Source organism: Marmota flaviventris, chromosome 1, assembly GCF_047511675.1.
Source record: "Marmota flaviventris isolate mMarFla1 chromosome 1, mMarFla1.hap1, whole genome shotgun sequence".
Classification (NCBI taxonomy): Eukaryota; Metazoa; Chordata; class Mammalia; order Rodentia; family Sciuridae; genus Marmota; species Marmota flaviventris.
The window spans coordinates 42,808,885-42,832,017 of NC_092498.1; positions in this window are offsets into that span (position 1 = coordinate 42,808,885).

Below are 23,133 nucleotides of genomic sequence, written 5' to 3' on the forward strand. Positions count from 1 at the left end.
ATTTATCTTGCAAAAAGTTGAGGTTTTTATTAAATTTAAGTGTCTGTTTAGTGCCTCTCATTGTGTATCCTGATTACTTTTGGTGACTCAGTGTAACATTTAATAACTATTAGTTTTCTTTTGAAGAGTTCTTAACCAGGAAACAAGAGTTCTTACAGCTACATAGATAATTAACTTGAAGCTTGTCTGTCTCCTGAGAGACATCAAATATGTAAATGAGGAACTTAAGCCTTAACAAGACATGGTAAGGAAATCACTAAAAGTTTTATCACATGAAAGCTAAAATCCGCAGTTAAAAAAATATCAATATGCTTTGAAGAACTAATACATGCCTCTTTCTTCGGATTTGTGAAATTTATGGGCTTTAAATTCTCTTTCAAAGCTGCAGGAGCTAGCCAGATCTGTTAACAAAAAACCTAAAGTAGTTAAAAAAGAAGAAAAAAAAAAGTAAAGGAAAAAACAAGGGCAGGAACCACATTTAAATACTCTGCAATGCCTACCATATTATTGGAGCTCAACAAATATTTAATCAATTTTTTCTTTTCTATTTTACAAATTTTTCTATTCTATTTTATAAATTCTCATTTGCAATACCTAACATTCTTTCAATCTTTTCATCATAATGCTTTTCAGGGCTAACCAATAATTAATATCTTTTGTCTGTTTTTATTATTAAAGACTTAAAGAGAAGAGAGCCATTCATGTTTAATGTTTTAAACTTGATTAACTAAATCCCTTCATTTTTCTGTACAGGTCTGTAGTATATAATGTAACTCCAGCAAGATAGAAAGGAAAAGACCCTTTATGTTTCTTTGCTCTGTTTTTAATCTGAAAATATTTTATCACTATTCAAAGTTTGAGTTACTTGGGAACAAAGTTTTGAGTATAATTGACAGATTATATTTTCTTGAGATATGGTGGAAATAGGTAATGGAATGGGTGAATGTGGAAAACTATTGGTCAATTTCCAAAAAAGATGGTTTCCTTGAAAAAAGATACCTTTTAAAAAAAGTTTTTAAAACGACAAATTATTACAAGCTTTTAAAGACACTTAGATTGATTGTTGTTGTGTTACACACTTTAACAGTTAACTTCCAGTTCTTTCCTCAAGTCTTTATAGGGAGTGCAGATGAAATACTTGCTATTCCAGAGCCCTCATTTGGATAGCCTCAGTCTGGGTACTGACATATCCCTGGCTGAGACTTGGTTGGGAGGTCCTGGGTTGGGGAGGAGGTGGAGATCAGGACCGGATACACTTGATGTTGACACAGGGTAGCTGCTTGGTGGCTTTCCCTCTGTAAGTCAGGGCCCCATCACCCAGCCTAAGGTGGGCTAGGACTGGGATTAGTGTGGAATGTGCATGATTTCCTTAAGGAAATTGCCTGACTCTTGAATAAACACATTAAATACACCTGGTCAGGAATAAAGGGCATTTGTGTGCTTGATCAATTTTCTTCAGCCAGAATTTAGTGAGTGCCTTCCACGTCAACTGTGGAGAATCTGATGAAAGGTAAAACACCCAAGCAAGGAAAGGCGGCATTGAGGAAAAGGCCCTAGCCATGGGTCATCATGGCCCATTCAGTTCCCCTTTGTCCATCACATTAGTTTGTTACATTGTCAGCATATGTTTCCCTACATCCTAATATTTTTCAGTTTTCCAAAGCATAAGATACTGCAAGATTCAAGTCACAGTATTAACATAATTTTTTTGATTTTTATATGTTTTCTTGAAGCTTGTATAAGGGCTTCCTAAGCAGGATGCTCTGAAGAGCTCTGAGTGGCCCAGGGTCATGGATGAGTTATCACTGCGCTGCATGCTCTGTATCACTGTAGGGGGTGGGAGACTGAGACATTCTCAGTCACAAGAAATTTACAGCTTCATGGGGAGATATAGTTCGAATTATGCATATTCACTAGTTGTCTAGCATGGATTTCCTTCCTCTTGACTTCTAACCTCTCCCTGGCATCTTTTGGATCTCTTAAATTTGTAATACAAACAACATCTGTGCTGGTATTGTACTTGCCTGTGGATAAAGCTTTATCTTATTCATGATCTCAATTGATCCTTTCAGTATTTCACTGGCTATGAACTCTTTGGCCTCATTCACAAAAATCAGTTTGTAAACTCATCAGACACAACTTCTGCAAGTTAAGTTGCACCAAGATATACTGAACAAAACAAAACAAAACAAAAAATGCTTTTGTAGAAAAAGAGAGCTCTATTCTGTTGTGAAGCAGTAGTTGCGTGGTAGTTGAATTTTGGCTACATGAGTTGAGCTTAGAAAACTTTGTCCATTTATAAACTGATCTGTAAAATGTTGGATCCATTATCCTTTAATTCTTCCTTCTTTGTTTTTCCCTTTTCAGAGACAAATGCATGATGGATTGGCTTACTCCAGCAGAAGGGGAAAAAAGCAAATGAAGAAAGTAAAAGCATTGTCTCGCTTCCTGTTTAATTCATTACCTAAAACATTCCTTTTAATCATATGAATGTTTTAAATTTTGTTACAAATATTTTCAATTTAAACTAAACAAGGGATAGTTGTAGGGTCAGAAAAAGGAGTTTATCGTTCAACATTTGGTCTTTTAAAAGATAATTCAATTTTGCTTCCCTTCAAAGTAAAGGAAAGATTTCAAATCTTTAAATTATTAGACTACTTGACTTTTGGGAATATAATAAAAGGATTATTTTTAGTTAAATTACTGGAACCATTCTTAATAATTTATGATAGCTACATCATTCATGATTTAAGATTGTGTTAATTAGAAAAAATTTTATTTCATTTTACTTTTCACTATTAACACATACTAATGTTTCAGTTTAGTTTTTGGCACTAATGACATCATAGCCATCTTTTTACATGCCAGATACATAGTTATTATTTATATTTGAACTTATGAGCTTTAGAAAAACCACACTGTATGGATATATAAAACTTAAAGGAAAACATACTTTTTCCTGAAATCCATAGAAATGCATCCATTGTAGGATATTTGGAGGTCTTAGTAATTTTTATTTTATTTGATATGTGGTTATCAAAAATGCAAAGTGCTTTGTGACTATTCAAGGAGATACTTGAGAAAAAAACACGTATTTTGTAAGACATGCATTTTAGAATAATTCTAGGAAAGTTTTAATTTGTTGATACATCCCTGAATTTTTTGTAATTACTAGATATAAGAATAATTACAGCATAAATTTATCTCCTTTTTAAGAAAAGCTATAGTTATCATTGGCTAGCCTCAGTCATATATTTCTTACTCAAGGTAAGATAATTATTTATAAAGGTGCTTGTATTTTGATAGATGGACAAATTAAATAGATTTTCAGACTGCACTTGAAATGAATAAATTCCATTTTGAAAAAGGTAAGTTTAAGTATTCATATGTTTGAAAATTTTTCAGTACAGAGAAAAGTAAAGTGTTAATTTCAATTTTAAAATGGTAAAATATTTTAAGTGCCATAAAATATATTTTGCAAATATTTAGTCATTGTTATAATAACCAAATTAACTGTCAGGGAAAACCTTTGTTCAGGATTTTAAAATTGCTGACAAATAGGAAATTAGTAATCAAGTTTTGAACCTACTTTTTTTTTTTTTTTGAGAACACCAGGAAGCTATATAGATGCATTGCTTTTCCTCCAGGCTGATTTCTCATGGATGCCATCTATGTTTTCTTAACATTGTTATTAGCCAAAGAGTATTTTTAATGCACTATGATTTTGACCAGGGATTTGTTTAATAAGTTATGTTTTGGAAATTGTTTTGTGAGAAAACACACTATCTTTGATTTAATTTTTCCTGACACTGTGCCCACTGCGCGGTATTAAAAAAAAAAAAAAAAGTAATTGTAGTTTTGTCCTTTATAGCACAGGACAAATAAATGTCAAAATCAAATGGTGGTGTCCCCCAAGGGAAAACACACTTCAGTGATGAAATATTCTTCCTCACTTCCCATTGCTATTCCTCTGAACACCCAGGTGAAGCTGCCTCAAGACCTAATCAAATGCTGCTAATTTGCATATAATGAAAATCCTGCCATGAGATTTTAGAACGTAAGGAAGAAAAGCACATAGTCTCTTAAATGGTAAATTATGAAACTCCATGTACATATGCTCCAAATCAACAGTTTATAAACACTCAGAAGAGTTTGACCAAAGCCAGCATAATATGAGCATCTGCTTATGTTGTTGATGTGTTAATTGTCAGTTTTATTCTCTGCTTAATAAAAATTCTTGAAAGTGGCACACTGCTCTTTCCTATGTTCCTTGAAAATGCTGTGATATTGATAAAATGTCAGCCTCCTTCTTGGGAATGACGATAACAATCAACTTTGCAAAGCAATCATTAAGGTAGCTTTAAAAAGATAGCTGTATGAAGAATCAGTTTTTCCTGGGCTCTGTTTGTACTTACATTAGAACCATGTTTTTGTTTTTCCAAAATAAACAATTCACATAATGAATGTAAGGCTTTCTAATCAGAACTATCTCCACTCAAAAACTGAGAAAGAATATATATTTTAAGTCACCTGAATTATTTTTGGAATAAATTCCTTGAGCATTAGAGTAGATGCCTTTTATTTTTATTTTTATTTTTTTTTAATTTTTTATTGTTGGTTGTTCAAAACATTACATATTTCTTGATATATCATATTTCACACTTTGATTCAAGTGGGTTATGAACTCCCATTTTTACCCCATATACAGATTGCAGAATCACATCAGTTAAGATGCCTTTTTAAACAAGTATTTTGCATTTTTTTTTAAATCTAGAGGGTAAAACTGAACCATTTTTTAAAAGTTGCAATTGCCATTTTATTCACAAATACAAGATATAAAAATTTCAGTTTCCTAGTACTAATATTATATATGAAAATTTGACAAATGTCTTCTAGGAATCATAGAAATTATCTAGGCATTTGAATTGCTCTTTTTTGTTTTGTTTTACGAAAAAAGCCTTACTCCATCTCCACTGAAATTGAAATGTTCAACTGGTGAAGGAATATACTTGAATTCTGAGGTAATTTCACGTTGTTTGGAATACTAGAGAGATACTATTTATCATTGCACTTGGTATTGCAACACAGTAAGTATTATTACATTTCATGTAGCTGCGATTAAATATTGTTTTTAAGGACATATTGCAGAGAGTGATTGTTTTCTTGGAGTCCATATGGTCAGAAAGAAGATGATTAGCAAAAACATGAGGGGCTGATATAAGACACAAATTTGCTGCCTATGTTAGAATTAGTGAAACTTCTTAGGGACACTTTGAATTTTTTTTTGTATTGGAGTTTCTGAATGTACAGTTGTTCTCTTCAGTTAATGATACCTATACGGTGGTAGAATAGTCTAATATTTAGAAATGGTTCATTGGACTTTCATGTAACAAAGTGGATGTTTGCAGAATGTTAGTGTTCTGCAGTTCAAAAACATCTTCTGAAAAGAAACAATTTTGTAGAATAAGATCCTGTGTGGATAAAACAAACAAACAAACAAACAAAAAAAAAAACAATTACAACAACAAGAAAGAGTTTGCTCTGTTTTCCAATAGCAAGATAATAAACATTGTTGAATTATTTTTAATTTACTGTAATCATGAGAGAATTCTTTGCTAGTTACAAAACCCAGAATTTATATATGTGGGACATGAAGGTTTCTGCCTTAGAAGTATATGGAGAGAATCAGGAGATAAAGAAGTATAGAATGCCAAGAGACATTAATTCTTAAATGAAAGATTCATAAGAAAAGACATGGCAGGACTTGCAGTCCACCAGAGCAACTGGAATCCCTTGTGGGCAGGGATCATGTCCAATTCATCGTTTTATCCTCAGAAGGTCCACAGGATCTATTAAACAGAGTAGGTCATCCGTCCACAAGGATAAATACATGAAACGAAGTATACATCAACTGATAAGGGTTTCTGATCTTTCTGAGGCTAAGCACCCATTTTTCATTGAAATAATTTATTTGACTACACATAGCATTGGGCACACTTGAAATTGAGGAGTTTTTATGATAATCCTACAGCCATCTCCTGAATGGAAACCTCTCCTCAGAAAATCAGAGGCCTGAATGCATCTATGTTTGAGCTTTAACCTGTTGGCAGGCATGACATTGCAGATGTAGGACTGAAGGGGCATTCTCAAAATTCCCAAGGCTTCTTTTTTTCCAAATGAAAAGATGGAGGACTGCCATTGACCTCAGGCTTGCTTTCTACCAAATGCTTTTATCTAGTGTCTGTAATGGTTTTTCTTCTATAGGCTGCAAATGGGCATCTCTTTTTCTATGCTTCTCTGACATGAAGAAAAAGTTTGGAATTCATAAACATGCTTATAACAGAGACCAAAATTTAGGCAGTGGCATTTACCTACAAGTTAAAAACCAAGAAGAATGAATAATTTTAGACGCATTTTAATGACCAAATGAATATAAATTCTTTTAAATAAATTTGTCATGCTTTCATTCAAATTTCATTTCTACTGTTATTTGGTTGAGATGATTTATTTTAAATATCAGTAATCTGCTTTAAAAAAAAACCTTGTGTTTACTTTTACTAATAGAATTCTGTGGAAAAACCTAGTGAAGTATGCTGACGTGTTGCCTTTGTTATACAAGCACCTCCAGAGGACATTCTGTTGGTGCATAAGTTTCACCATAGTTCAGACTTCTATTTTTACTCTATAGGTTAATAGAAGTGAAAATTTTTGGTGGAATTATCTCAAAATTCATGAAGGAAAATTTTTGGATCCTATCAGTGATTTAAGTTTTGTCCTTTTCATGAAATGACTTGAACTTTTTAGAATTACTTAAACGTTCCCTGGGCTGGGATTGTGGCTCAGCAGTGGAGCGCTTGCCTAGCACATGGGAGGCACTGGGTTCTATCCTCAGCACCACATAAAAATGAAGAAATAAAATAAAGTATTGAATCCAACAACAAATTAAAAAAAATTAAAGATTTTATAATTTTAAAAAGCATGGTTTTACAGTCACTTCTGAGCAAACTCTCTCTTTGGTGTTTTCCTAAATATGTAGTACCCACAGGGGTGCACCTAACATTGCTACAAACAAACCGGGAAAGCAGAACTTCAAACATGCAAGACTTTGTTGTTGTTCAAGTCTCATAATATAGGCTTCTAAATTAATGTTTTCCATCAATATGTAGTTTGATGATTTCATCAACTGATGAATCAACTCTCAGCTCTTTAAATTGTTTAAACCCTGTTTCTTAATCTTCTTTAATGCTGTATTTTTTCCCAGAGAAATATTTATATCTCACAATATTTATGCCAAATTTAATTCCAACCAAATTTTGTTTACACGCCAATTTCTTTTATTTCATCTAACCCTTGAGACACTTTTATGTACAATAAAACCTAAAGAAAATGTAGGTTTAAATAGGTCCACGAATATTTTTTCCATCATCTTTAGAGATAAGAATTTATTTTAAAGGGGAAAAAAAATGAAGGGCCTTATGTTAGTCATTACATTTTTTTCTATTTGTATTGTTTAAAAAATGTATGTGATCACAAAAAAAGGCCTTCAATTAAAAAAAATCAATTTTATTATTCCAATGGCATTTTGAATATACTTATATATTTGAATATGTATATGTATACATAGTTATTTGAGTATGTATATTTAAATTTTGTATATACAAACTTATTTTATTATGCTATCAGTGGTTCATATGAGAGGCCTTTGCTAAGTGAATCCCTTGCAATCATTTCACAGTTTTTTCTACTCTAAGAAGATTATGACCCATAAAATATAAAGAAGACATCATAGCAGTCAACATCAGTCAAATCACCACATCCTTCCTTGGTCAAAAGGATAGACTAGTAGGCTTGTGTTTCAGGGGAACAAATCGTACACCAAAAAGAAAAGAAAAAAAAAATAAATTAAAAGCAGCATACTAGAAAGAATCTGGCTATAATAAAGGAAGATGGCTGCCAGAATTCCTTGACATTATGAAAGATAATTTTTATAATCTTTCGTGGCTTGTTTTTTCCTCCCTGGGGAATAACCTTATTAATTCTTTGAAGCAGACCAGCCCAATTCTGGTATTCAGAATGCAAAAGCATTTATAGCACTTTATTTTCGATTTCAGTCCTCATTTAAGAGGAGATCTAAGTTTTCTTTATTTAGTGACAGTTATGGCAAAGGCCACTTCTGAGTTTTAAGTGACTTCTTTTTCTGGGGTTATCACTCTGGCTGGGACAGACTCAAGTAGATACTGCTTAGGGGAACAAATAAAGAAGTCGGGTGACAATTGATTTTTGCCATGTGCACTGGCAATGCAGGAAAATGACCTTTTAATTCACTCATTATGTATTTCCTGTACTGCCTGCACCAAGTATTATGTTAGCTCATGGAGAAGTTAAAAAAGTGCCATCTGCCCCAAGGAACACCACCAAGGCTGTGGAGGTAGAGACAAGCAATTGCATTCACATGGAAAATTTTAACAAAGATACACATGGCATTTGGTGGGAAAATAAAAGGAAACCTTCAACTTATTCCATCTTGGTATAATAATGAAGAGCAAAAATTAAAGATGAAGAAATAATTTGTGCCATTCAGGTCTCTTTCCAGGAAGGGGTTCTTGGCTCATTTGTAGAGGTTTTTGAATTGAAATTTGAATTTAACTGCTAAGGACACAACATTCCAAAGCATTCCTGAATTACATCAGGGACTCCTTTGGGCTAAAGCTTTCTTTATTACCACAGACTGGGAAAAATAGTAATAAACAATACCTTTGATATAAACATTTACATCCAGATTTCTAAAAGACTTTTAAAATGTTATTTTAGGAAAACAACCTTGAAAAGGACAAAGAATTGGTAAAGATGTTTCCTCAAAAGATATATATATATATATATATATATATATATATATATATATATATATATGGCAAAGAAGCAGATGGAAAAACGTGCCCATTTGATTCAAATGTATGATATGTCAAGATCATTGTACTGTCATGTGTAACTAATTAAAAAAAGTGGCCATAAAATGTAAAGAGATATAACAATGTCAAATAAACCCGCAATGGTATACCATTATATGCCTACTAAAATGTCAAAAAGGAAAAAGACTGGCCACACCAAGTGTTGGTGAGGACGTAGAGGAGCTCAATTTCTCTCTCGTTTCAAGGGAGGGGACCAGGGGGCACAAAATGTGGAGTGGCTTAACCCTTTGGAAAATAACTTGGTATCTTCTTTAAAAGTTAGCCATACATTGGGGTTGAGGATGTGGCTCAAGCTGTAGCGCGCTTACCTGGCATGCGAGCGGCCCAGATTCGATCCTCAGCACCACATACGAACAAAGATGTTGTGTCCGCCGAAAACTAAAAAATAAATATTAAAAAAATTCTCTCTCTCTCTCTCTTTAGAAAAAAAAAAAGTTAGCCATACATTTAGTGTACAATCCAGCTATTACATGCTTAATCAATTACTCGATGGAAATGAAAACACTTGTTGTACAAAGATTTATGCACAAATGCTCACTGCAGCTTTATTTAGCAACTCCATAGTGGGAAAACCCCAAATGTTCATCTGTAGTTGAGTGGGTTAGCAAACTGTGCTATGTCCATGCAATGGAATCCTATACATGGAAAAAAGTAATAAACTATTGATATGAGCTACACCATTAGTGCATCTCAAAATCATTATATGTGGTGAAAGAGGCCAGCCCAAAGATCCTACATAATATATGATTTCATTTATATAAAGTTCCAGGACATACAAACTAACATATAGGTTCAGAAAACTGATATCTGTGCAAAGCATTGTACTTATGCCATCTAAGAAATGTGTTTGTAAAATATTTTTGCTACATTTTGACACCTGGGACAGGGTAGATTCTGAAGGGAGGATGGGGAGAGGAGAATTGTAAGGGATATGAGGAAAATTTCATTGTCTTGATTTTGATGATAGTTTTACCTATCTATATTTGTGTCCAAACTTATCAAATTGTGCCCCTTAGAAATATGCAGTGTATTGTACGTCAATTGAAATTCACTGAATCCATTTTTTTTTTTTAATCTTACAAAATTCAGTGTAATATTTTCGTTACATTGATTGATAGTGTATGAAAATCACAAATATATGAAAAGAATTTTGCAGGAAAAAATGAATATGTTCTTCTTCTCTGATCCTCTGTTTTTAGTCCAATTTGTCAATAGCATCGTATCATTGGTGAAAATTGTCAGATTTAGTGAAATGCATGAGGGCAAATCATAGATTAATATATTTCTTAAGGAGAGCCTCTATGGTCTTTGGCTGCCTGGGAAATCCATTTTTATGGAAGCTTTCACTGCATGCAATACATCAGAGATTAGAAGCCTTAGCTACCTTTTATTTAAAACATGTTTGCTTAAATTACAACAAGTTATTTTACGGCTAGACATATGAATGCCACGTGCTAAGTAAATTGTACATTATGTAGAAAGAATGTTTAAAAATACCCTGAAGTTGTAGAAATATGAGATGCACATAGAGAATGATAATTTAAGCAGTTTCAGTCATCTCACTGATGTTAAACTGAGCTTTCTGTAGTTCTCGCAGCAGAAGAGACATATGTCTTGAATGTATTTTAAATATACGCCAAAGCTAACCCTTTTAAGGGCATCATTGAATTGATAATTTCAAACAGTTTGTCAAACTTAGATATGTTCCAGAGAGGGAAGGGAAATCTTGAATGCATCATTTAGTATATTTTATAATGTCATTTTTTGAGGATTCATGTTTACTTTGACTGCCTGTCCCACTGTACCAAAACTATGAATAAATAAAGAAGAACACTTGGTTTCTGTGTCCTTTCACTACATAGCGTAGAACGAGTGTTAAAGCTAATATAGTTGGATGCAAGTCATATCCTCCGGTCACCACTTTGTTAATTTGATAATTGCTAAATACTGATCTTAATGAAGTTAACGTGCCTGTTATCTATAACCATAAAACATTCCTGATTTAAAACAGTTCCACTGTAAATCAAGGAAAAATTGTATGGTCACACATATTAACATGTAAGGTGGTGAACAAATTTTGTTGAATTACATGATGCTGTCAGCTCTTTGCAGAAAACTCTAATTTTTTTTATAAAAGGTCTTGATTTCCCAGCTCTTTACTTGAACAAGAAGATTTAATTTATCTGTTATTTTATGAAGCATTTTTATGTGTAGAAAAAGTGCTACTTGTTTGCACATGCTGGTTATGTGGCATTCTTACATGATTTCATGCTTTGCTGATGGAAAATTAGACCCTTGTGTATTATAAAAGAATAGAAGATAGCTATAGAATCAGGATGCAATTGCCTCAGGACATTCTGTTGACAGCTAGAAATATATACAGACAAAGCAATGTCACTGGATGCTAATGTGAACTATCCCCACTGATGAGTACTGTAAATCCCTCTAAAAGGAAAAGCCAAAACCCTCTTATTGGATTGGGGCTTTTACCTTTAAATTTTGAGTATGGAGGTAATTTCTACATTTTTGTACAATGAAACCATAATGAATATTTTATAATTACATTATGCCCATGAATTCATAAACAGAGTCCCAGGGACTGATATATCCAGATAAAGCTACATATAGAAACGAGACCATTCATTTCTGTTATTTATGTATTAGACTAATAATGTGGTGTCTCTCATGAATACCAAAGATGAATCACACATTTATTGAATTCGTTTGTACCACACAAGTCCCAACATAATAATTTCCTTGTCTGTTAGAAATGTTCAGTTTTCTGCAGTGTGAAATTGAATGAGAGGTATACTGTAATTTAACTAACAATAACATGTACCAGTAATCATATCCCTAATATGACCTTATAAGAAACTCTAGCAAGGGTTGTCAAACAGTCTTAAAAGATGCAATGTGGCTGTTGGTCTTTTTAACCCTCTAAGTCATCTTTAATAACCATCACAAATCCTCCACAGAGCAGGTCTCAGTGCAGAGGTGAGGCTCTGAGGCCAGCAGGCCAAATTATGAAAGGATTACCTTGCTTCATTCCAATGTGAAACTCTTTACCTTACATTTCAGAAAGCATCTTTTTGCTTATCAATAGATGGTGGGGATAAATTGAGGTTGACTGCTTTTGTCCTACTTCGAGGCCTGTGACACTTAATAACTTGTGGCTGAACTATTGAAGTAAGGCGAAATGCACAGTAGTCAAGTGCATAGGTCTTTGGTGATGTGAGCATTCTTGGTGGGTTTGGCACCTGGAGCTATTTTCCATTACAATGCAGCTGTAAGATGAGTGGAAACATTTTCTTTAACCAAACAACCATGCAGGCAGGCTGTGTGTAGTGTTCCTTGAAAAGAGTCTGGAAAAAAAAAAAAAAAAACAAGGCCCTTCCTGGTTTCTTTTAATTGTCACACTCTGAAATGAACTGTAAGTGAAACCTGGTAAGTAGAAATGTCAGGACTATTTGGTTTTCCTGCAGCAACTGCTTCTTGGTAGTCAGTATCAAAATGCAGTATTCTGCCCAGTTTAAGAATCGACTGAAAAGAATAGAGAACAGTCCTTGAAAATCATGGCAATTATTCACAGCAAAGAAAGATGCTGGCCTAGAAATCCTGATGCCAGTGAATAGTTTTGGAATTTTTGTTTGGGGTATGGGTAAAACAGGTGAGCCAGGAGTAGCCCTTCATAAGAAAAATCCTTTGTTGCTGTCCTGGGCTGACCCCCACTTTATAAGCCTGTCATTGACACCCGCAGGAGCACAAACTGAGCAAAACGAACAATGAACCACAAAACCTCCTGGGATAGAAGATCAGAGACCCCAGGGAGCATTATTCCCCATTTTAAATCAAATGATATACTAAAATAGAATAAGGCCTAAATGTACAAAGCAAGCTCAGTGTGACACACCAGTGTATGGAGAAGTAAATAAGGTTTACATGAATTTGCTTCTATTTCAAATAAATAGCCTTTTCCAGGTCAATTCAACAAACAATCTACAGTGCTAAAATGGGGGAACAATTGTACTAGCAAGTAAATGACTTAATACACAAGGATGCTGGAAGAAATCAGGCTAATTAACAGTCAGGTAGAATGATTCTACCTGTACAAATTTCTCAAGACAGAAGTAATGTATTTGCTAACAAAAATGAAGGGAAAATGAAAGAAGATTATCCCCAAGGTTCAGCAGTATTATTGTTTTTAACTGGAAGGACAGATAAGCAAGCCCAGCTGAAGACTTAACTCAAGACTTCTTCAAGCTGAGCCTCTTTTCCATGATGACTGTCACGACCATCCAGGTCTTCTCACCTCACAGAAGTATCATCACAATTATTATTCCCAAATGTTATCCTGCTTTTACTTGAGCTCCCCAACCCTCATCCTAATTTGTTGTATTATTCCCACTGAATTTTCTTAAAATAGCATGTTATTATGTCAACCTTGTTAAAAGCATTCCCATTACCTTCAGGCTAAAATAAAATCACCTACTCTAGAGGTTCAAAACCCTCCACAATCAAGCACAATGTTCCCATTAAAAACTCTTTTCTTTCTTATACTGCTTTGCTCACTGGAGCTCAAAGCATTATTCTTGCTTTCAAGCTTTTGATTAAGCCATACTGTCTTCAAATTGCCTTCTGTCTTCCTTGCCTTAAACAAACTATACTCCATTTATTCAACAAAATATATTTAGTACCTGCTGAGTGTTAGGCTGTGCTAGGCAATGAGTGTAGAGCAAGATGGTCCCTCCCTCAAAGAGTTTGTCTCTCCTAGTGAATAACTTAGGAGGACAGTAGATGTACTACTACAAATTTAATAAGAGATATGATAAATACTGTGAAAGAAATAAAGGAGTGATGTTATGGTGAGTGGTTGGGTTGCAGAGATTGGGTAATCAAGGAGGACCTCATTGAGAAAGTGTCATTTGAATTGAAGACGGATTGCAAGAAGAGCCAACCACTCAGGGACCGCAGTTTTTCAAGAGTAACAAATATAAATGCCCTTAGGCAGGAAACAATCTGGCATTTTCATGGAAAGAAGAGAAGGCAATGAAACCAAGGAGGAATGAGTTGAACTATGGAGAACTCTTGGTTTTCTGTATCAAGCATCAGAAACTAACCCTGACTCTATATGTTCTGTCATGTGACTAATTAACTCATATTTTGTTATCTTTTTAACTATCAACTAGATTTGGGGTTTATTAAATGTAAAAAATAAAGTTGTATCATGAACAACAGTGCAGTCTCACAGGATCTTCAATTGTGTTATGCACAGAATAGGTTTATAAAAATAGTAAGCAGGTTAACTCTCCCCAAATTGACATACAGGTTTAAATGAAATTCATATCAAAATTCAAGCAAGTTTTTTTTAATAGATATAAAATGATTATTATGAAGTTTATGTGGAAGAGCAAAATAAATAGAATAGCTAAAATAAAAAGAGAGCAAGAGGAATTAATTTCAAGATTTATATATCTATGTAATCAAAATGCTATGACATTGGCATAAGAATGGATATGTGTGTCTATTGAACAAAACACAGAATCCAGGAGAGCCCCACACAAGTTTGGACAATACACTTTTTTGACAGAGGTAAAAAAGAAATGAAATGTATGACGGTGGTCTTTTCAAGGAATGGTGCTAGAACAATTAGACATACTAGGGTGAAAATAAGTAAATAATCTGCAATCTAACCCTAATATCTTATGTAAAAATAAGGACTTCAAAGTGGATGCATAGAACCACACAACTTTTAGGAGAAAATAGAAAATAGTCTTTGGATCTAGGACTAAGCAAAACTTTAAAAGCCCATAAAATGAAAGTTTGATATGTTGCACTTTATCCAAACCTAAAACCTTTGCTCTAAAGAATTTTTTTAAAAAAAGATTTTAAATTTGTTTTTATACATAAAAACAAAATACATAGTCGAATGCATTTTGACATATTATACTTACATGGAGTATAACTCCCTATCCTTGTGGTTGTACATGATGTGGAGTTACACTGATCGTGTATTCATATATAAACATAGGAAAATTATGTCTGACTCATTCTACTATCTTTCCTATTCCCTAACCCCCTCCTTTCCCTTCATTCCCCTTTGTCTAATCCAATGTACTTCTAGTCTTCCCTCACTCACATTACTGTGTGTTAGGATCTGAATATCAGAGAGAACATTTGGCCTTTATTTTGGGGGGATTGGCTTATTTTACCTACCATGATAGTCTTTAGTTCTACCCACTTACTAGCAAATACAATGATTTCATTCTTCTTTATTCTAAGTAATATTGCCATATATATACATGAGATATATATATCTCATGTTTTCTTTATCCATTTATCTGTTGAAGAGCATCTAGGTTGTTTCCATAGCTTAGCAGTTGTGAGTTGAGCTGCTGTAAACATCCATGTGGCCACATCACTAAAGTATGCTGATTTAAAGTCCTTTGGTACATAGAGAAGAGTGGGAAAACTGGGTCAAATGGTGGTTCCATTCTAGGTTTTCTGAGGAATCTCCATACTGCTTTCCAGAGTGGTTGCACCAATTTGCAGCCCCACCAGCAATGTATGAATGTACCTTTTCCCTCACATCCTCAGCAACATTTATTGTTACTTGTATTATTTTTATGTTTTTCTGGTATAGGGGATTGAACTAAGGGACTCTTGACCACTGAGCCAAATCCCCAGCCCTATTTTTTTTTTTATAGATTTTTAGAGATAGTGTCTGAGTTACTTGGCACTTCACTGTTGCTGAGACTGGTTTTGAACTTGTGATCCTCCTATCTCAGCCTCTCAAGCTGTTGGGCTTACAGGCATGGGCCACCATGCCCATTTACTTGTATTCTTTGATAATTGCCATTGTCACTGGGGTGAGATGAAGTTTCAGTGTAGTTTTAATTTGCATTTCTCTAATTGCTAGAGATGCTGAACATTTTTTCATCTATTTGTTAAATACTTGTCATTCTTCTGTGAAGTATCTGTTCAGTTCCTTCACCCTTTTATTAATTAGGTTATTTGTTTTTTGTTGTTAAGTTTTTTGAGTTCTTTATATGTCCTAGAGATTAATACTCTACCTGAGGTGCAGGTGGCATAGATTTTCTCCCATCTGTAGTCTTCTTTCTTCACATTCTTGGTTGTTTCCTTTGATGTGAAGAAATTTTTTAAAAGGCATGTGATAAAAACCATCAAATGCATGAATGCCACAGTTTCAGGAGTAAGGGTATAAAATAAGGATGAAGTATGTTAAACATGTCTTAATTGATGTATTCACAATGTCTGTTTTATCTGTTTATACTGAGGAAGTAATAACAGGCTTGCAATTTGCCCTCAGTGTTCAGCTAATTACTATTTGTCTTTGACTTAGAAGATGGAGGAGTGGTAGCTTCTGTGATTCTGTACAGCAAGTGTAGACTAGAATAGTTCTCTTGTACACCATTGTCATTCTTATTGAAGAAATTCTAGCATTACTGTACACAGTAATTCAAAGCCACAATTCAAATGGTGAACTCTTTAGTGAGAAGGCCTATCTTTCTCTAAGCAAGGAAATGAATTTTTAACTTAACTAGACTAGCCAGATAATATTGAATTTGGTCTTGGGTCTAGAAATTATTTAATATGGCATTGTTAACCATATATATAGAGCTTGTAGTATCTTAGAAAATGTGACTACTTCAAAATTCTTGGCCACCATTTTCTCATTCTATGGTCAATTCTTTTCAACTTATACAGGATCTTACAAGATTGTCACAAATTAATGAATAAAAATGTTTAAAATTTATCATAGTCAATAAGTTTTTGCAGGGTAAATATTAGGCATAGGTATGTTTGCAAGACTATCCAACACTTACATTAAATCTATGGGATACCAAAATGAGAAATACCTTAACAAATAGAAAATGTGACAGGTGCTATAACTAGCAAAACTATGTTAATGAAATACTAGTGGGTATTATTTAAGTTAAAAGAATTCCCATTAGTATTCTAGAGAGAGGAGGCTCCAAATAATAGAAAAAAATGACAGGAAAAATATGTGGATAAATAAATTTTAATGACATAAAACAAAAATAATAATGTTTTAATTGAATGAAGAATTAAAACTCAAAACAAACATCTAGAAGCCAGGAACGGGTCAAGAGAAATTTTCTAACACTTTTATTTGTTTGGGAAGAGATGGAAAAAATGATTCATTTTAGCTCTTGATAATTAAAGAATACATATAAAAACCTCCTGGGTAAATAGGGAATGATAAAAGTATATGTAGTTAGCAAACTAATAGAAGACACAATTAAAACAATAAAAAAAATCAAATTGTCAGTTAAAGAGAAAAAAAGAGGAGGAGAGAGAATAAAGAGAAAATGAAAATCATACAAATATAGATTTATATAAAATATAAATAATGGCATTAAATATAATATGGCTAACTGGTTCAATGAAGAGACCAACAGATTAAGTTAAAATTCAAAACAAAACAAATACAAATACAGATGAGTTATAAGAGATGCCCTTAAAATGACACATAAATGTTGAAATTAAAATTATGGAAAACATGTCATGTAAGCAAAATTAGAAGGAAGCTCATGTCTCTCTTATCAGACAGACTTTTAAGAATGTCATGACATATGATTTGCCCAGACTGAGTCAGGAGGATACTCACAACTTAAACAGACCAATAACAATAGATGAAATAGAAGAAGCAATCAAAAGACTTCCAACTAAGAAAATCCCAGGACCGGATGGGTATACAGCGGAGTTTTACAAAACCTTTAAGGAAGAATTAATACCAATACTTTTCAAGTTATTTCAGGAAATAGAAAAAGAAGGAGCTCTGCCAAATTCATTCTATGAGGCCAACATCACCCTGATTCCGAAACCAGACAAAGACACCTCAAAGAAAGAAAACTACAGACCAATATCTCTGATGAACCTAGATGCAAAAATCCTCAATAAAATTCTGGCGAATCGGATACAAAGGCACATCAAAAAAATTGTGCACCATGATCAAGTAGGATTCATCCCTGGGATGCAAGGATGGTTCAATATACGGAAATCAATAAATGTTATTCACCACATCAATAGACTTAAAAATAAGAACCATATGATCATCTCAATAGACGCAGAAAAAGCATTCGACAAAGTACAGCATCCCTTTATGTTCAAAACATTAGAAAAACTAGGGATAACAGGAACTTACCTCGACCTTGTAAAAGCTATCTATGCTAAGCCTCAGGCTAGCATCATTCTGAATGGAGAAAAATTGAAGGCATTCCCCCTAAAATCTGGAACAAGACAGGGATGCCCTCTATCACCACTTCTATTCAATATAGTTCTCGAAACACTGGCCAGAGCAATTAGACAGACGAAAGAAATTAAAGGAATAAAAATAGGAAAGGAAGAACTTAAATTATCACTATTTGCAGATGACATGATTCTATACCTAGAAGACCCAAAAGGGTCTACAAAAAAACTACTAGAACTAATAAATGAATTCAGCAAAGTGGCAGGATATAAAATAAACACGCATAAATCAAAGGCATTTCTGTATATCAGCGACAAAACCTCTGAAACGGAAATGAGGAAAAACACTCCATTCACAATATCCTCAAAAAAAATAAAATACTTGGGAATCAACCTAACAAAAGAGGTGAAAGATTTATACAATGAAAACTACAAAACCCTAAAGAGAGAGATAGAAGAAGATCTTAGAAGGTGGAAAAATGTACCCTGTTCATGGATAGGCAGAACTAACATCATCAAAATGGCGATATTACCAAAAGTTCTCTATAGGTTTAATGCAATGCCAATCAAAATCCCAACGGCATTTCTTGTAGAAATAGAGAAAGCAATCATGAAATTCATATGGAAAAATAAAAGACCCAGAATAGCAAAAGCAATTCTAAGCAGGAAGTGCGAATCAGGCGGTATAGCGATACCAGACTTAAAACTATACTACAGAGCAATAGTAACAAAAACAGCATGGTACTGGTACCAAAACAGGAGGGTGGACCAATGGTACAGAATAGAGGACACAGAGACTAATCCACAAAGCTACAACTATCTTATATTTGATAAAGGAGCTAAAAGCATGCAATGGAGGGAGGATAGCATCTTCAACAAATGGTGCTGGGAAAACTGGAAATCCATATGCAACAAAATGAAAATGAATCCCCTCCTCTCGCCATGCACAAAAGTTAACTCAAAATGGATCAAGGACCTAGATATCAAATCAGAGACTCTGCGTCTGATAGAAGAAAAAGTTGGCTCGGATCTACATATTGTAGGGTCGGGCTCCAAATTCCTTAATAGGACACCCATAGCACAAAAGTTGATAACAAGAATCAACAAATGGGACTTACTTAAACTGAAAAGTTTTCTCTCAGCAAGAGAAACAATAAAAGAGGTAAATAGGGAGCCTACATCATGGGAACAAATTTTTACTCCTCACACTTCAGATAGAGCCCTAATATCCAGAGTATACAAAGAACTCAAAAAATTAAACAATAAGAAAACAAATAACCCAATCAACAAATGGGCCAAAGACCTGAACAGACACTTCTCAGAGGAGGACATACAATCAATCAACAAGTACATTAAAAAATGCTCACCATCTCTAGCAGTCAGAGAAATGCAAATCAAAACCACCCTAAGATACCATCTCACTCCAGTAAGATTGGCAGCCATTATGAAGTCAAACAACAACAAGTGCTGGAGAGGATGTGGGGAAAATGGTACTCTTGTACATTGCTGGTGGGACTGCAAACTGGTGCGGCCAATCTGGAAAGCAGTATGGAGATTCCTGGGAAAGCTGGGAATGGAACCACCATTTGACCCAGCTATTGCCCTTCTTGGACTATTCCCTGAAGACCTTAAAAGAGCGTACTACAGGGATACTGCTACATCGATGTTCATAGCAGCACAATTCACAATTGCTAGACTGTGGAACCAACCCAGATGCCCTTCAATAGATGAATGGATAAAAAAAATGTGGCATTTATACACCATGGAGTACTACGCAGCACTAAAAAATGACAAAATCATAGAATTTGCAGGGAAATGGATGGCACTAGAGCAGATCATGCTTAGTGAAGCTAGCCAATCCCTAAAAAACAAATACCAAATGTCTTCTTTGATATAATGAGAGCAACTAAGAACAGAGCACGGAGGAAGAGCAGGAAGAAAAGATTAACATTAAACAGATACATGAGGTGGGAGGGAAAGGGAGAGAAAGGGAAATTGCATGGTAATGGAGGGAGACCCTCATTGTTATACAAAATTACATATAAGAGGTTGTGAGGGGAATGGGAAAATAAACAAGGAGAGAAATGAATTACAGTGGATGGGGTAGTGAGAGAAGATGGGAGGGGAGGGAGGGGGGGATAGTAGAGGATAGGAAAGGTAGCAGAATACAACAGTTACTAATAGAGCATTATGTAAAAATGTGGATGTGTAACCGACATGATTCTGCAATCTGTATTTGGGGTAAAATTGGGAGTTCATAACCAACTTGAATCTATTGTATGAAATATGATATGTCAATAGCTTTATAATGTTTTGAACAACCAATAAAAAAATAAATTAAAAAAAAAGAATGTCATGAGATTAATATAGCAACAATGAGAAAAGTTTAATAAACCATGAAAATTAATAATTATGAATTTATATATATGAATAACATACTTATTTTTTTATATAAACCAATATTTGAGAGAACTAGAAGAAAAATTGACAAACCGATAGTCATAAAGCAAGATTTTCACATACAAACCGAATAACAGATAGAATATGTGGATCCAAAGAAAACAAACAAAATCAAAAGGAGTATGGATAAGGAAGATTAAATAACACGATTTAAAAATAAAATAAAAATGACACCTAAATGACACAGAATATTGTAACAACTGCTGAATATACATTTTTGTAATGCCCATGTAACACTTTTTGAAATTAATTATATGCTAGGCCATAAAGCAGGGTTCAACATACTTCAAAGTATTAATATTATAAATAAATTTTGGGACTACAGTGGAACTAAAGTAGAAATTGATAATAAGATAAGATAAATATAAACACCAATCATTAAAAAATGTGTCTAAACACCCAAAGGTTCAATGAAGAAATTAGACAAGTTAATGGAAATGAAAATGATCCCTACAAAAATTTGTAGTACACATGAAACTATTCTAACAAAAAATTGTAGCCTTAAATACATACAAGAAAAAAATGAAAAGACAAAAAATTAAATATCCAAGAATTTACTTCAAGAAATTAGAAATTAATTTAATTAAATCTAAAAAAACATAATTAATTAATAGGGACAAAAATTCAATAGTTTCAACTAAATCATTGACTATTATTTACATATATAGGCAGAATTTATTTTATTAATGAGATGAAGAACAAAATGATTGTATTAATATATACTGAAGAAGAATTTGATAAAAATGTAATATTTATTTAATCGATAAAAAATCACCATAAAGCAAAGTAGGAACAAAGAAAGAAATATACATTATTCCAACCTTTCATTGAGATTCATATTAGGGCTCCCTCTTTTGATTATCTTGGTAAATGCTCTAAATATATTCAAAAAGTAAAATAATGTTCTGATGTTGGGTATAGTAGCAGATACATGTCAACTAAGTCAATTTTATTGATAGTGTTTAAATCATGTATATACTTACTGATTTTTTAAATCTACTTGCTCTGACAATTACTGAGAGAGGGTGTTGAAATCGCTTCTCAGTTGTTTTGCTTCATATATTTCATAACCATGTTACTGGAGACATACAAATAAAGAATTTCTATTTTCTTGATACATAGGTCTCATTATCATTGTAAAATATCCCTAGGAATTTTTAAATTATTTTCAGATGTTAATATAAACTACTTCCGCTTTATTAGTAGTATCTGATGGCTTTCCCTGTTACCTTCTTCGCTTTTACCTGTTTTATATTTCTAGTGGGTTTCTTGTAAAAATCACACAATAAGCTTCTTAATATATATTTAATCCTATAATCTCTGCCTTTCAGACAAGGCATTTGAGCTATTTGCATTTAATATAATCAGATATCTAGTTTCAATCTCCTTTTTTTTTTTCTAATTTGTCCTATTTTTTCCATGTCCCCCTATTTTCTGGATTAAGTGAAAATTTTTAAATCACTGTTAATTTTTCTAAAAAAAAAACAAAAACAAAAACAAAAAAACCCTCATTATCTGACCTTAACGTTTGTGATATATTTTCATTGTATTTAGAATTCTAGGTCAATAGCTTTATTCTTTGGAATTTTGAAGATGTTCTTCTCTTGTATTATGTGTTGTAGGCTTTTATCAAGAAGTCTACTGTAACTTATCTGTATGTAATGTGTATCTTCTGCCTAATTTAAAGTTTTTCTCTCCTGTTTTTATAACACTTTGATTTTAATAATGCTTGATGTGATTTTCTTTGTCCTTATTCTGCTTGAGCTTCATAAACTTTTTAGACCTATGTGTTTAATATTTGAATCAAATCTGAAAAAATTCATCTATTACTCTATCAAACATTTATTCTGCTCCCATGCCCTCACCCCAACATTCCTGGGAGTCACAACACATGTTGGTTAGACTACTTAGTTTTATCTCACGGATCACTAAATCTTTGTACATTTATTCAGCTTATATTCTCTTTCTCTGTTTTTAATTTCTTATTATGTCTTTAGGATCATTTGTCATTATTTCTGCAGTGTCCATTCTGTTCTTAATAGCATCCAATAAAATTTTCATTTAAGATGTTGTATTTTTCTTTCCTAGAATATCCATTTGCTTCTTTCTTATATTCTGCATTTCCTTTTCTCACTGTTTTCATGTTTGCCTTAATACTGGGCTACATTTTTCACAGATATTTGGATGTCCTCTTCTAATCCCATCATATAAGTCATCTCTGCATCTGTTTCTAGTGATTTATTTCACTCCTTATTTGGGCAATATTTTCTTCCTTACATGTAGTATAATTCTTAACTGGACACTATATGTTTTGAATTTTATTATGGACAGTGAAGTGACTGACTTCATTATATTGCTTTAAAGTGTAAGGTCTTTGTGCAGAGTGGACATTTTGCAGACTAATTTAATTGTTTCCAAATTTGTTCTTGAGACTTCTGAGGACAGATGAACAGTGATCCTTTCTCTAATGCCC